Raw genomic sequence first — 16,596 nt, 5'->3', positions numbered from 1 at the left:
TGTGCAATTGTTTTACTACATGCTGCACAGTTTGTTTATTGTTCATACTACGATTAGAAATCTATTTCTCTGAAGAAAAATTGAATTTTTATAAATAAAATAGTTATTTAGTTTAGTTACACTGAAATGACACCGAGACATCCAAAGTTTTGAGTCTAGAGTCCGAGACTAACACATTAAAGACTGTAAATGACAGTTTCTCAGGAGTTTGCAGAACTGGCAGATTGCCCGTCATTCTTGGTATTCATGATGGAGAGATCATGTGTGGTCTTTGAAAGATGCCTGTCTCATCATCACTCTGCGTTCCAACCATGACAAGTGAAGCTCGGGTAATGCTTAGCATTACGACTGGACACTCTCTCACTCAACAGTGCCAAGCAAACGCTGTTTCTACGACCTGAACACACTGAACCACAATGCGTTTTCAGAGATATGTTTTAAAGCAATTGTGCGCGATGATGACTTCTTAACCTTCCACTGCTGTGTGGTTTACTGCTCATGCTGGGCTATATTTAACCCATTCACTCTTCTCTTCCTGCCACGCTCCATGATCATCTCGTTAAATGTTCACTCACAGAAACCAATATCCCAGATTACCACTAGTCTACGTCAGATGCAAATCCATGATGCCCACGTCTTGACTGTAATAAGACTTGATCTCTGGGCGATGTCCCGGGTCTCAATCACCGTTGACCGTGTGGTGGGGGGTGTATAAAAAAGCTGGTGCATTGTGTTGGCCAACTAAATAGAGACTGTCAACATCCTAATATCATAATAATCAAATTATGCTGCAAAAGGTATGAAAAGTCCCTTGTAGCAATAATTGGTTTAACAGCAGAATTTGGGGCTGAAAGAATCAGAATAAAGAATAAAGGTTCTTTGTTAGCATCAAAGGTTCCATAAAGAACATTAACATCCATGGAACCTTTCCATTGATTAAAAAAAAGGTTCTTTTAAGAACTTTTCACTGACAATGATGATTCTGACCCTGAAACCCTCTATTGAAACCTGTATTTTTGAGAGTGTGGTTGGAGAGCGAAAGAGGCGGGGCAGAGGAAGAGCCCAGCCGGTTCTAACCGGTCCTCTTGACTCCGAGGAGCTCACGGTCCCTATAGTACAGTCACAAAAAGACAGCTGGGTGTTTCTGTTCAAATACATTCCTCGGTTTTCTATATGTCTTTGTCATTTGCACCCAGCTCTAGTCGAGCGGCTTCATTGCAGGACTACAAGGTTTCAAAGGCCCAACAAAGGTCATTCAAATAGCATTGCTTGAATGATGACAGCAACACTGAAGCTAATCGCAACAAACAAAGGAACAAAGACAACACAAGGCCAGGCGTGATTTTCTAACACGGCAGAACAGCAGAAATGCATCATCCGGTTGAGATTTAACTACATTGGTTACAGATGGATATATTTCTGCTTCTATTAGCAGATATATTAGATATATTTCTGCAACTATTAGTGGGCAGGATTTCTTTACATAATTTAGCTACACGTGAAGGCAATGGAAAAACGTTGAGAAAAAAATACAGAATGTGATATGCCTAAAAAAAAAAGGAAGTCATTACATTTCCAGCAACAATATTTACACAATGACATATACCGTCGCGGTTATATAGAACCACTCTACTATGATAACATTTTAGTCATGCCAACCCCTGTACGAATGCTATATCCAAAAGCTGCTAGTTTATAAATTGAGGCACAAATCAAATGAAATATATCACAAAAAACTTTTATCGTCATCAATGTCTCAGTCTCGGACTGCTTAACTGAGGGTGCATACAAGGAAAACTGAATTACTTCAACAAACATTACACTAACACAAACAAAATGTCATAAATCGATAATGAAACAATTACACGAGTAGGCGAAGCAAAAAACTACACAAAAAAAACAACAAGCGTGAGGTCTGAACGGCAGTTTTATGAACTCCAGTCTAGTGAGGTGTTTCTGCAGAGATGCTTTCCTCGAAGACAAAACCGGAATTGCTTTGACTTCGAGGAATAGACCCAGGCAAGTCTGTACTAGTAAAACAGATCTAGATAAGGAGGCTGTAAAAGAAGGGCAGTCTGAAGTAGCTGATGTTATTTTGGTCATCACCAAAAGCTAGCTTTCATTTGGTAACACAACTCTCTAAAACATACAGTATCCCTCTGCCTCAGGACCCGGAGCAGCGCTGTTAAAATGACCTTACAGCAGTGAGTGAGTGTGTGATAATGTCAGGGATACTTCATTTCAATTCAATTTCATTTCCTTTCAAATGGCCTGATGAAACAGGCCACATCTCACTGGCTCAGCACAACATGAAGTTCTGCCACGGTGCAAGTCAAGACAATTGAAGCGCACTGGAAAACAGCCTAGCTTTTCCATACACAACATCAATCTGACATCAGCGGAGCTTTTTCCAAACGATTCGTCAGTCTGACAGCAAGTCTACCTAAACGGAGAAGAGAGACAATCTGTTAAGCCTCATTCTCACCTAATATATATCTATATCTCAATCCACTAAGACCCATGACTGCTGTAAACTTGCCTTTTCAAATTGCTCTAAAATAGCTGTATGACTGTTGTTGTGTGAATTACCCATTACATATGCAGCTATTTGCTGAACATTTCTCCATCTTATTCGTTTATAAACTCATACAGATATATATATGTATCCTACAAATGCTCTGAACCATCTGACTAATTTAACCATCACAGCAAAGCCATTTTAACACATGAGCTCACGGTCCTGTGGACAGCTACAGTGTTAGTCTCTACACCAGTTTGGATGGTCACACTTGCCCTCTAGTGTTCAGTTGTGGCAACAGACACATAATAACATAATTCGTCACAACACCATATAATGTTATAACACCATATCAAATTTTGAACTATGTAGACCCACACACACATACATAAATACACAGATATTATGTGTAATGTAGCTGTATGTGAACGTGAATGATCTGCAAAGGTTTAAAGCTGAAAGTGCACAATAAATAAAGTTTCTGTCTCCAAAAGTAAGAATCCACTCTGAACAGGATAAACCAGTTCCCAGTAATTCGAATCCCACTTCTGTGACCACTAAACGTCCCACTAAACGTCTACGCTGACCAGCTGCAAACAACTCGACCCGTCCTTAAACAATGCAGCTTGTTCCTGGGTTAAAACGAACACTTGCTCTTAAAAGACGGTTTATGTGGCCCAGGTTGCTCCACTAAATCACAACCTGTAAGTATGATAAATAATAGATGCTTATATTTTCTATCGAGCTTTCAAAATACAGAACTGGGGCAATAGACATATCTTTCCAATCTGACCAATCAAAGCAGAGGAGGCTCATGGAAAGAATTAAGAAGTTTAGAGAGACTGAATATTAAAACTGCTTCAAAAGAATCATTGGAAAATGAAATTGTATTAAAAATGTATAATATGAAGAAAAAAGGGCTGCAACGAACTATTATTTTGATAATCAACTTAATCTAACGATTATTACAAGGAATAATCAACGATTATTTCACTGATTAAGCAGTAGTCATTTATTGATTATTCAGCTTTTGCAATTAGTAAATTTTTTTAGTTATACATATCCTAAAAAAAAAAGGTAAGCACTCCTTTATGTAATTACAATTAGATGATTAATTTATACAAATAAAAATATCTGGCACACAAAATGAGATGACAGATAGCTATATGAAAAATTTACTGAATGACATCATTCTGCCCAACATCTTATGTAAGTCATGTGAATAAGAAACAAAAAAAGGTAAGTGATAATGTTTGTTTTTATAAACTATTTTATTTCGCTTTATAACAGAAAATCAGGTTGCAATTCTAACTGAAAGCGACACTGACTCTGGTTTTTCATGTTTAATGTTGTAAAGCTGCTTGTTCTAAGGCTGTCTGTTGCATAAAGTTTTAAATTATATAACTAAACGTGACATGACTTAACTGGAGCACCAAACTGCAGAGTTTAACATGTAACATCCACATCGCTTTAATCAGATGCTTTCTTAACTGCTGCTTTCACACTGCGGTCAGTTTTTAGTGCGTTTATTTTGTTATTTGAAGGAAAGCGTGCACCATAGATTTACATATTCATCCAAATGCCACTCAGCAGCTTCAGGTTTTGGTGCATTTGCTCTGAACTGAAGCATTGTGTCTTCTCTTGAATTGCAGCCAGGAGAGCTGAATTACTGTCTGATACAGCGCCACACTGACTGAACAGCATTATAGCAGGTTCTTACATCAGGACATGTGAAATCAAAGACTACTCTACAATCTTTTTGTTGTAGACGTTGTCGATAATGTCAACTAATTTCGCCCGCATGTAGGAGACTCGCAAAACATTATCAGGAACCTTCAAAATGGCATAACAGGGGCACTTTAATAAAACTTCTGAAGTGTTTTTACCTGGTAGATGATAAACTTAAAACGTGAAAAAAATATACATTATATATTTAAAAATTATGTATTTAAAACAGCAACACTAAAAACAAATAATATCTGCTATTATGCTGGGTGATAAAATGAAAATTATCCCAATATATCCTTCCCTCAACAGAACAATAACATGTTCAATTAATTATTGATATGATGTTTATGCACCAAAAGTGGAACGAGAGCAGCGGTGTTTTACCTTGTTGCTACGGGTTGTTCTTTAATTAAAGTTCAAGTTCATTTATTCATATAGCACATTTACAACAGCCACTAGGGTAAACAAAGTGTTTATCAGATGAGCAAGATTAGAGGAGAATATAACACAACAAATACATATGATATAACATACATAAAAACAAGCCAGACAGTAGAACTAAGAACAACATAGTTAAGCATGACCATATAGCAGAAGGACCAAAACAAAATGTAAAAGAATATTTAAGTCAGAAGAGCCGTTCTAATCTCTAAAGGCAGGGTGTTCCCAAGTCGTGGCCCTGCGACGGCAAATGCATGCTCCTCTATCCGCTCGAGTCTACAGTGAGGGACTACCAGCAGAGCCGGGTCACATGATCTAAGGTTTCTGGACGGAGCGTATGGATGAAGAAATTCAGAGAGGTAGACAGGAGCTAGATTATGTAGAGATTTATATACAAAAAGGAGAATTTTAAAATCTATTCTCTAGTGAACCGGCAACTAGTGCAGAGATCTGAGGACTGGAGTGATATAATCAAGTTCACCACACTTGAAAGGATTTTGGACTAGCTAAAGGACGGCCATTTGATTCTTAGATATACCACAATATAAAGCATTACAAGACCTGGCAAGAAGTAGGGCTGTTAAAATGGCTGAAAAAAATAAATTCTAATTTTGTGCTTAAATATCTACATTTGAATTATATTCTAATATAAAATGCATAATTTCAGTTAGGGTAAAGAAAAGCTTTTGGCTTTTCTCCTGAGGCCACAAGAGGACGCATCAAGGATAACATGACTATCTGTGAGTGCATAATGTTTATAAACCAATTATAATTAAGTTGCTTAAACAACTAAGAAACAAAAGCTGAAAGTCAATCACACAGAGAACGTTTTTTTTCATTTAAATGAACTGTGGTGGGATGGGGAAAAAACCCGCCATTAAGTCATGAGATTTTTCAGAGTTGAACTTGCATTAGAGTTTTCTAAACATGCGGTTCTCTAGTGGGAGATGCAAGTGAAACTGTGGATGTCTTTAGAAAATGCACGAAATATGCATTCTGTGTGAATGGCTTGGTTTCAGTTTTGATATAAAATAGATCTAACCTGTATTTACCCAATCATAGTAAAAAAATAAAAAATATGTAATTATGGAATTTTTTTTTCAACTACAATTTTTACAGATGTTCGAGATGTTACAGGTGTTTTTGTTAACAAATGAACTTCTGCATCGTGCCATCAAAGTCAGGGAACACAAACCTGTTTCATGATTTGAAACAATATCCAGAAACTAAGACATTTATTTCTCTATTAAGAGATTTTCCTCAAGTTTACTCATGCATATTTGGATGTAGAATTTTTTTTTGTGTAAATGTTATGAATAGTGTACCTCGGATTTGTGACGTATACCAGTTTGGGAAGAAAAGTTTACTGAATTCTTTTAAGTTTAACTCTAACAGAATTAGACTGTAACGAATCTAAGTCCTAAAACGAGTATCTGGGTCATCATGACTTCAGATATTTAGATGAGCTGGGGCCTTTCAAACCATTTGCAAACTATGAAGATAATCTTATCACTAACAATTAGACAGCCACACCCACAATAATATTACCATCACTTTTGCAAAACTGGACAGAGTTTTGAAATGTATAAACATTTTTATTCTGACAAAGCTCTTTATGAAGCATTTAGCATTATTTCATGTTTAACAAGAGCTTTTTCTTTTTATGTTTTCTAGGTTCTTAATAATAATTTGTCATCATTTTATGGTTATAGTTCAGAAATCATCACTAGATGGTGCAATAACACCCAACATGTGATTGAGATCCTACATGCCTGTCCGAGCACTTTTGGACAAAACAGCAAGAATTGCAGCCATTATCCATATCCAGCTCTGAATACAAGGAGCAAACAATCACACACGCTTCAAGTCCCTGTAAAGATTACAGTACGAAGGGTGAAGGCCTGATCCCAGAAATGCAGATGGTTACGTTCTGTACTCACTACAGCTGCAATCACATTTAACACTTGCAGCACCATGCCAGATTTAAAGCTGCTCATTTTAATATGAATTTGGACAGCACTTCACAGAATATGCATAAATCCATCAGTCATCACACTGTATCCAAGGGGTTTGAGTCTGGCTGGTTAGCACAGTCCAGTCCAGTCTGTGAGCATCAGGTGGTCTGTAGAGACACTGCAATTATAGTTTGAACTCAAACTAATTTGAGCTTTTTCCATGTAATACAGGCCGACTTAGTTGCACCAATGTCAAAAAAATAAAAATAAAAAAATCACCATTAGAGGGCAACATAAGCCAGCAATGTGAAGACAGAGCGACGAACACACTCATTCAACCATCCACAGATTGTGTGCGTGTGTGTGTGTGTGTGCGTGTGTGTGTGACAACACCGACCCCTCCTGCCAAAACTCTCATCTATCAAAATCCAGAATCATTGTGTCCACCATTCCCAATAAAGCCTCTCAACTCAACAAAAACGGAAGGAGTGGCAGCTCTGAGAGAGTTCATGTCAGGTAATGTGAAACAACAGGCCTCAAAACAAACAGAGCTCCTTCATGTGTGTTTGGGTTCAGAACCGATCCCACAAGCAGAAGAAATCTAGCCAGACACATGCTTTCAATTTGTAATGATGGGTGAAGTTCATGTGAACGTGACTTTGATGCCGTCATAGTGAGAGACAGTAACACATTGATAAAACTTGTTTCATGACCTCAGCCATGAAAGATATGAGTCAGTCACTCTCATAAGAAAACTATGCTGTCTGCCAAGAAGCCAATGAGAATACGGCACAGTTCAACCACATTTAAAGAGAAAGCTCACCCAAAATGAACCCTGTCATTTATCCACCCTCATGAGTAAAGCTTTTGGAGCTTGAAACATTTGGATCCCATTGACTAGATCTGTATCGACAAAAACAGCTAAAAGTCACTTTTGTGTTCAACAGACAGTCTTTACAGCTTTGGACGGGTGAACTTTCACTTTAAACGTCAGCTGGTGTGTATTTTTATTTATCATGCTACAGTTTTCACAAGAATTCGGTCTTTATCAGGTTTTTAAAAGCTGACTTAATTCCTAAGAAATCCTTTATCTCTTCTAATGAACTAAATATCCCCATGACCTAATAAATCTATAACAACATTCATTTATAATATTAATTATAAATATACAAGCATTCAAGTATAATCTTAATAATATGTATAAATTGAAAAAAATATAATTTAAAACGGTGTGTGTGTGTGTGTTTCAAATGTATAATTTTTAAATGATAACTTAAATTATGAAATGTATAATGTATAGCGCTATTAAAATACACAGAGTATTTAAAATAGGATTAACAGTAGGCTACATATTTATTAACAAACAAACAGAAGCAGAACAGAAATGTAATTGTTCAAACTCAAACCCAGGCACATATCCATAATGTGAAAGCATACAAACATCTATTCACAGTCCGAGTAGCTTGGCCTCAGCCCGGCTATGGCCTGAAAGACCCCGACTGTCACATCTAGTCCTCATTAGCACTCTTATGCACTACTGTCTGTGCCTGTGTGTGTGTGTGTGTGTGTGTGTGAGACGGTCTCAACCACAGGCTCTCTCTGTCCAGGACTCATTTAACCCAAACAAACTTTCTATTTAAAGCCTTGTTCACACCAGACATGAATTTTGGGCACGAAAAAAAAAATGAACTCAACACAGAGTTCAACATATCATTTTTTTCAATTGTTCAGCATGTCCAAACTTGACAACACTGGATTCAGTATAAACAGCTGTATGATTCGCAATGTGATTTAGATCATTCCCTGACAACATTACTGTCTTTAGATTACCAAATTCACTTCTACTCACTTTATAATCATGTGTACAAGACCTTCAACACAACCTCATGATGTGCAGACAAACTGGCCAATTAAAAACCTCTGGCCAAAAGGTATTGATAACCAAGAATGAAAAGCCATTTTCTCCCATAAATAAGAGCGAGAAAGGGCAATTGTTCGGGGGATTTTGATGGAAATAAGCAGCTTGCCATTTAAGTCAGTCAGAAATAAGTTTTAGCTTTAATGCTAGAAGATGGTTTTAATAAAACCAACTTTAATCTGAAAGGCATCCAGTGTTTGTAAGCAGAAACACAAAAGCAATTTTAATGCAAATTTTAAAAAAAACATACACTGATACAAACTGCAGCAGAATCAAAATATTTAAAAAAGCTTATGAGAAGTATATACTAAAGGATTTATACATCACTGGATATTCAAGAGCTCTATAACAGCATGAATACATGTATACATTTCAACAACTGCTAAAAAAACAGTGCCAAAATAGAAATGTAGAGTAAAACTAAAACCTATGGAACGTTCAATTGCAGTAAAGCACTAAATAAGTGACTCCTCCCAGATCCTGACAGCTGAGGACATGGTGATTCATCACAACAGCCATCCACACAGTCATTAAAACATCCAGCAGCACCTACACGCTGACTCAGCTTAAACACAGCCTGCTGGAACTGAGGGACTGATGAGGAAGGAACTGATGGGTTTATGTAAATGAACATTGAATGAGGGAAGTACAGGCCAGTTCTGTGCATTGTGATTGTGTGCATGTCACAAGTAGCACACAGAGTGAGGAAACAGAAGTTAGGGAAATGTGAGAGCAATCTCATCACGTGTGTGTATGCGTCCAGCTCACTCTCTCTTATTCTCACACACTCTCACATTACTCTGCCCCAGGGCTGGGTGAATGAAAGGCAAAGGCAAGTTCTCCATCAATACTGCATGGCTGTCACTGGATCCTACACTTGTGAGTGTGAGCAGCCAGTAAACAAATCAACTCCAAACCCAATGTGTGTTGGACAGCACATACGAAAGTAGTCAGACATTCATAACCAGCTGTTAGACTAGATCTAGGCTTGGTTTCACCTCAAAAGCAGTGTGGGATCACACGGTTAAGACGAGACCAGAACGACTAGATCCATTCTTCTCGGATAGAACCTCTTTCTTAGTGAGATGCAGCCAATCTTCAACCAGATCTACAAACAAAGGGTGAAAAAAAACAGTTTGACACCTCAGAGCGCTTCTTGAAAGGATGCAATTCATGGTCAACACACTCCCATTCACTGCGGTTTACACACGGCCTACCTGATACGCCTGCACTCATCCATTCACAGCAGCTAGAAGAAGACTATTTCAACACTGAGAGCTTAAAATACTCTCATCAGTTTAACCAGTGACTCAAAACATCAGCTTCACCGCAGCCGGGGGGATAACCACAGTCATTAGGAGCTTCGGAAGCGAACTCCAAAAAGCCCATGATGACAGATTCCAATATAAAGAGAAGTAATCTCTGGATCAGCTCCAGCTGTGGTGCCACACACTACAAAATCCCTGTCAACAATAAAGCAACTACATCAGATGATAAAGCATTGCAGAATTCAAAATTAACCCATGCAAAATCTATTTGTAGACCAACAGATTTTCATAAATCAATCAATAATTACAATTATAAAAATTTGATTGTGCCTGCTACGGTCATTAACAGATGGATACCAAAATGGACAATTATTATCCCCCTTTTTTACCTGGCCGAAAATGCAATACTCTTTTAAATAAATAAAATACATTGTTAAATCATTATTTAATTTATTAAACAAATATTATTTATATATATACATATATATAATACTTATATATAATATATAATATTATAAGTATAATATTATAAGTAAATAGTTAATATATCTAAATAATGTGTAAAAATTCAATAATAAATTATGTATATAAAAATGTAGATTTATATTTGTATAAAATAAAACAAATGTTTATAAATCCATCAATTAAAAAAGGAAACATAAGAAATTAAAGAAACAAGGGGAAAGTATTTAATAAACTAAACAGAAAAACACAAATAAAATCAAAAATATTAAGAAACAAATAAAAACAAATACAAACAAGAAATTTAATGAAAAGATATATTAACTGCAAAGGAAAAAATCTATAGAAAAATAAATTCAAAATATAACAAAACCCAATTATGTAAATGTAAAATGTATTTAAAAATAATAAAAATAAATTGATTTAAAAAACAAAAGGCCTACATATGCCATATCTAAATAAATAAATAAAATGTATTCACTAAATTACCACCCAGAACACCCTAGCAACCACCAAAACACACACACACAAATATAGCCACATATATATAAACTAGTGTTTGATTTAATGTTGTTCAAACGCCCCGATATACTTCAAATGAAATCAGAGAATGAACTGATATTATGTCATTTCAAACAAAATCAGGCCGAAACTACATTTGTTTTGAGTTCGGGTTGGAGTTCGAAACAGCTGACCAAAGCGAACTTTCGCTGGGAGTTCGTTTTGGCTCCTAAACACCTGAGTTTTCATTGGTCCGTGCACTGTAAAAAATAATTCAGTGGCTTAGTAAATTTCACAAAAATAAAGAGCTATATTAACTTAATAAAATCTTTTGAAATCATTTAAGTGATATTTTGAGTGGGTCAGATTAAAAATAATAATTAAAAATCCAACAAATAATTTCTCTAAAATTTACATATATTATTTAAGTTTATGTAATGAAAATAAATAAGTATTTAACTAACTAATTATATTTTTAATATACCTTCAATATTTCTGGTGAATTCTAATAGAAATATTTGATAATTATTTACTTGTACTGATCTGTTTTAGAAACTAAAATTACTAAGTATTTCCTACCAATTTTCCTAAATAAAGTTCCAGCTTAATAAATGACAGTTTAAATAAATTGAGTAAATTTCGCGGCTAAAGTGATCACGTGTGCAGCTCCGCAGAAAAAAAAAAAATCTGCTTTCCTCAGCAGCGACGTCGACTAGCCATACTCCTCACAACTCCTGGTAAGTAGCGTTAGTCAGCTAATCCTACTTACGTTTGTAACACTTTATTAAAAAGTTAATAATTATTAAGCATTTCCTAACAATTGTCTTTGTATTTTACGTCATATTCAACAAGTTTCGTAGCTTAATCGAAGTCACCTGAAGGACGGCTTTCCTCAGCAACGGCAAGGCCAGCACTCCTCTCATATTGTGGTACGTTATGTAATTTATCCAGCTAGTTAATACTAATTATGTTTGTAATGTTTAATTCAGAAGTTAATTATTAAGGATTTCCTAACAATTGTGTTTGTATTTTGCGTCATCTTAAGAAGTTTAACAAGTTTCGCGGCTCAAACAAGAGGCACCTGTCACTGAAGGACTGCTTTTCTCAGCTACGACGTGAACAGCATTACTCGAATTTCCTGTAAGTAACGTAGTCATTTTATAACTATGTATATTTGCAATAATGTATTCAAAAGTTGATTAAACATCGACCGTGTGTACGTGTACATAACAGTGTAGTTTTCTAAGTTAGTTAACGTAGTGGGGCAGCCATATGTATGTTCGTTTTTTTTTTTTTTTTTTTTTACGTTTTAACGTTAACGTTCGTACTATTTGGATCACCGTTTATTTCAACCGCCATTTGAAAGTCTAACGATAAGTGTAACCGTGGTCCAGCAACTATACATGCCCAATGGAAAACGATTTTGTACAGGTTCCCCTTTGGGGTCAGTGGCTTGTCAAAAGGGAACACATCATTTATGAACTTTCAAATGACAACATTCTGTCTTGTAAAAAGCTGTCATGTTTTTGTAAAACATCATAATTATTACATGAACTCAAGTATGAGCTCTTAAATCACCACTACAAATACGTCATGCAAAAGTATTTAAAATGGCGTGGACATAACATAGACTGGTGCGTTTTAATCAGCTCCCACTATATGCTCCGTTGTAAAATCATTCTAGTACACTGAAACTTATCACATACAATATCGGTCAAAAGTTTGAAAACATTAAGCTTTTTAATGTAACAAATCCAGACCTGGTGGGTATTGAAGGACAGCCGAGGCTGGGTGAGGGGTACATTGTTTTAATTGAGTAAACTTACTAAATTTCTTAAGAGTGTGTTTCAATATATTCATTTTGAATTTTGAATTAAGTAATATTTTTGTTCCCTGAAACAGATCAGTTTAATTTTCCATCCTTAAATAGTTTGATAGAAATTTCACAAATATATTATGTGTATTATAAATGAACAATTTGTTAGTCAAATACTAAATTGTTTTAGTGGAAAAAATAAAATAACTGTACATTTTAGATAAAATAAACTGTTGTATTTTTAGTCAGTTAATATGTTTACATTTATGCATTTGGCAGACGCTTTTTTCCAAAGCAACTTACATTGCATTTCGAGGTACACATTTACAATTTTATCAATTTTTGCTAGCGCCGATGCTCTACTGTTTGAGCTACAGGAAAGCCATCTTTTGTATAATCAAGTAAACTATATTCAGAGATTTTATTAAGTTAATAAAGTTAAATATTACTGTATTATTTACTAAGCCACATAATTATTTAGAGGGTTAAGGGTTGAGTGTGAGGGTTAATGCAATGCATATTTTTTTCAAGTAGTGCAATTAAACAAGCTTTTTTTGTTTCAAAACCATTAGTCATTTTACTTAAATATTAAACATGTTTATAAAGAAATTGGTTGAAATAATGCGGACCTCAATAAAAGCCTATAGCATTGATTTACAGCATAGAAGCTCGCAGTTGGTCTCTTTTCATTTTTCTTTTAGGTTTATTGTTAAAAATAAATGTCCCTATGTAGAAAATTAACCTGTCTTATTGTTAAGAAGAATGCTGTTAATTTTTGCAACTCCTCCCCCTAGTAAACTTTGTTTGAGATTTTACCTATCATATGGTCCAACAGAATGTTTGCTTCTTCAGGTGCTATTTGTTTTGTGTATTTGTCACTTTCTTGTAACATTCAGGTTTGAATGTAAGCTCTAACCAGTTATCTTTAAAATTTGCCTGTAGGGTTCAGCTGATCTACCCATCTTCATACAAGCAGAGTTGGCAGAGGAGGTCATAAAAATCTACATCCTTCGGGACAATGATGGGGCAGTCAGCGATGTAATCTTGGGAATCACAGCAGAGCCTGCTGCCATCTTTTGGGAGTCACATTGGATTTGAGATATCCCAAGACCCACAAATACAGGTCCTTCTCCAAAAATTAGCATATTGTGATAAAGTTCATTATTTTCCATAATGTAATGATAAAAATTAAACTTTCATATATTTTAGATTCATTGCACACCAACTGAAATATTTCAGGTCTTTTATTGTTTAAATACTGATGCTTTTGGCATACAGCTCATGAAAACCCCAAATTCCTATCTCAAAAAATTAGCTTATTTCATCTGACCAATAAAAGAAAAGTGTTTTTAATACAAAAAAAAGTCAACCTTCAAATAATTATGTTCAGTTATGCACTCAATACTTGGTCGGGAATCCTTTTGCAGAAATGTCTGCTTCAATGTGGCGTGGCATGGAGGCAATCAGCCTGTGGCACAGCTGAGGTGTTATGGGGCCCAGGATGCTTCGATAGCGGCCTTAAGCTCATCCAGAGTGTTGGGTCTTGCGTCTCTCAACTTTCTCTTCACAATATCCCACAGATTCTCTATGGGCTTCAGGTCAGGAGAGTTGGCAGGCCAATTGAACACAGTAATACCATGGTCAGTAAACCATTTACCAGTGGTTTTGGCACTGTGAGCAGGTGCCAGGTCGTGCTAAAAAACGAAATCATCTCCATAAAGCTTTTCAGCAGATGGAAGCATGAAGTGCTCCAAAATCTCCTGATAACTAGCTGCACTGACCCTGCCCTTGATAAAACACAGTGGACCAACACCAGCAGCTGACATGGCACCCCAGACCATCACTGACTATGGGTACTTGACACTGGACTTCAGGCATTTTGGCATTTCCTTCTCCATAGTCTTCCTCCAGACTCTGGCACCTTGATTTCCGAATGACATGCAAAATTTGCTTTCATCCGAAAAAAGTACTTAGGACCACTGAGCAACAGTCCAGTGCTGCTTCTCTGTAGCCCATTTCCTGCACACGCCTGTGCACGGTGGCTCTGGATGTTTCTACTGCTTCTGCAGGTCCCCCAAGGTCTGGAATCGGTCCTTCTCCACAATCTTCCTCAGGGTCTAGTCACCTCTTCTCGTTGTGCAGCATTTTTTGCCACACTTTTTCCCTCCCACAGACTTCCCACTGAGGTGCCTTGATACAGCACTCTGGGAACAGCCTAATCGTTCAGAAATTTCTTTCTGTGTCTTACCCTCTCGCTTGAGGGTGTCAATGATGGCCTTCTGGACAGCAGTCAGGTCGGCAGTCTTACCCATGATTGCGGTTTTGAGTAATGAACCAGACTGGGAGTTTTTAAAAGCCTCAGGAATCTTTTGCAAGTGTTTAGAGTTAATTAGTTGATTCAGATGATTAGGTTAATAGCTCGTTTAGAGAACCTTTTCATGATATGCTAATTTTTTGAGATAGGAATTTTGGGTTTTCATGAGCTGTATGCCAAAAGCATCAGTATTAAAACAATAAAAGACCTGAAATATTTCAGTTGGTGTGCAATGAATCTAAAATATATGAAAGTTTCATTTTTATCATTACATTACGGAAAATAATGAACTTCATCACAATATGCTAATTTTTTGAGAAAGACCTGTACTCACTTGAGTTGTTCCAAAAACTGTTTCTTGAGCTGGATCCTCCAAAACTCTGTTAATGTTCAGAGGTTAAAAATTATCTTCTTGTATAGTAGTGGTTCATGATCATCCCACAGAATGGGTATTCCTGATGGAAATGTTTCTGTTATCGGATTAATTCTGTTGAAGATATAGTTCACCCAAAAAGATGATTTTGTCATAATTTACTCTCCCTCAATTTGTCCCAAACCTGTACGAGTTTCTTTCTTCTGTTGAACACAAAAGATATTTTAAGTGAAGTGTCGTGACATTCAGCCAAGTATTAAAGAGTGTTGGTTAACGCAGTTAAAGGTTGCCATTGACTTTGCATAGTATACTTTTTTTTTTTTTCCTACCATGGAAGTCAATGGCAACTTTCAACTATCTGTTAACCAACATTCATTAAAATATATTTTGTGTTCAACACAAGAAAGAAATTCGTACAGATTTGGGACAACCCGGGGCAGGGCGGGGCGGGGGGGGGGGGGGGGGGGGGGGCGAGTACATTATGACAACATCATCTTTTTAGGTGAACTATCCCTTTAATATTGATGTAAGTGTTGCTTTTATTTTTTTTATGGTTTAATGTTGAGTGTGACTGCAAATGGCTGGTATGCACCAGGAACAAAGTAAGATGTCATTTCTCTTACGGCTATCGTATTTTACATGTAATCTAATTGAATACTAAGATGGATGAAATGTTTCATAAGGTTTAATCATTTCCCTTATGGCTACTTTACAGTTTTAATTTTTGCAATTTAATGGAATATTAAAATGGATAAAATGTTTCAAAGGTTGATTTTAGACTTTGTATTATGTTTAATTGACAAATAAATTTTCAATAAAAAATGTGTTTCTTTCTTTATTTGGTTTTATTATATTAATTGTAAAGGGTAAATAGTGTAAAAAAAAAAAGTGAATGCAACATTTTGATAATTTATTGTCCAATATTAAGTTAAATTCACTTTTACATGTAGTAAACGTAGCACATTTTTTTTGGTTAAATTTCATCCAATATTTCAATTATATCTACTCAATATTTTTTGTTTATTTTACATAGAATTACAGTTGTGGTGTTTTATAATTTTGATTATATCTAATTAATTTTATTTCTCATATAAAGTAATTCAGTTATTCAGATTTACTTAATTTTTTTACTGACAATTACTCAATTTAAACAGTATATTTCATTGATTTCACAGCTTTAAAATTTACTCAATTTTTTTGAGTGTAAAAATGTTTCACCAAAAAAATTGAGTAAATAATAGTTAAACTTTTTACAGTGTGGCGGTTATGCAATCGGTGGGTGTTTTCTGAAACTCCACCTTC

General features: G+C 35.7%; 1 protein-coding gene and 1 long non-coding RNA gene across 5 annotated transcripts in view; one reads left to right on the top strand and one right to left on the bottom strand.

The window, feature by feature from the left end:
- LOC128019512 (TSC22 domain family protein 1) overlaps positions 1 to 16,596 on the bottom strand; it is a 41,662-nt gene that overhangs the window by 12,726 nt on the left and 12,340 nt on the right. For 2 of the 4 annotated variants that reach the window (XR_008185193.1, XM_052605513.1), the window contains one exon: positions 9,559 to 9,668. The exons of 1 other annotated variant lie outside the window; for it this stretch is intronic. The gene's annotated coding sequence lies outside the window, so the exon portion shown is untranslated. Of the gene's footprint in view, positions 1 to 9,558; positions 9,669 to 9,777; positions 10,024 to 16,596 lie in introns of those variants that run through there. One more of the 4 variants, XR_008185192.1, reaches the window with a different exon arrangement.
- LOC128019514 (uncharacterized) lies at positions 10,870 to 15,108 on the top strand. The gene is made up of 3 exons (XR_008185194.1): positions 10,870 to 11,720; positions 11,837 to 11,931; positions 13,550 to 15,108. It is a non-coding gene; the product is annotated as an uncharacterized LOC128019514 (long non-coding RNA).

This window comes from Carassius gibelio, chromosome A9 (assembly GCF_023724105.1).
Source record: "Carassius gibelio isolate Cgi1373 ecotype wild population from Czech Republic chromosome A9, carGib1.2-hapl.c, whole genome shotgun sequence".
NCBI lineage: Eukaryota > Metazoa > Chordata > Actinopteri > Cypriniformes > Cyprinidae > Carassius > Carassius gibelio.
The sequence above is the reverse complement of the archived record's forward strand: the minus strand, read 5'-3'. Positions and strand labels throughout refer to the sequence as shown.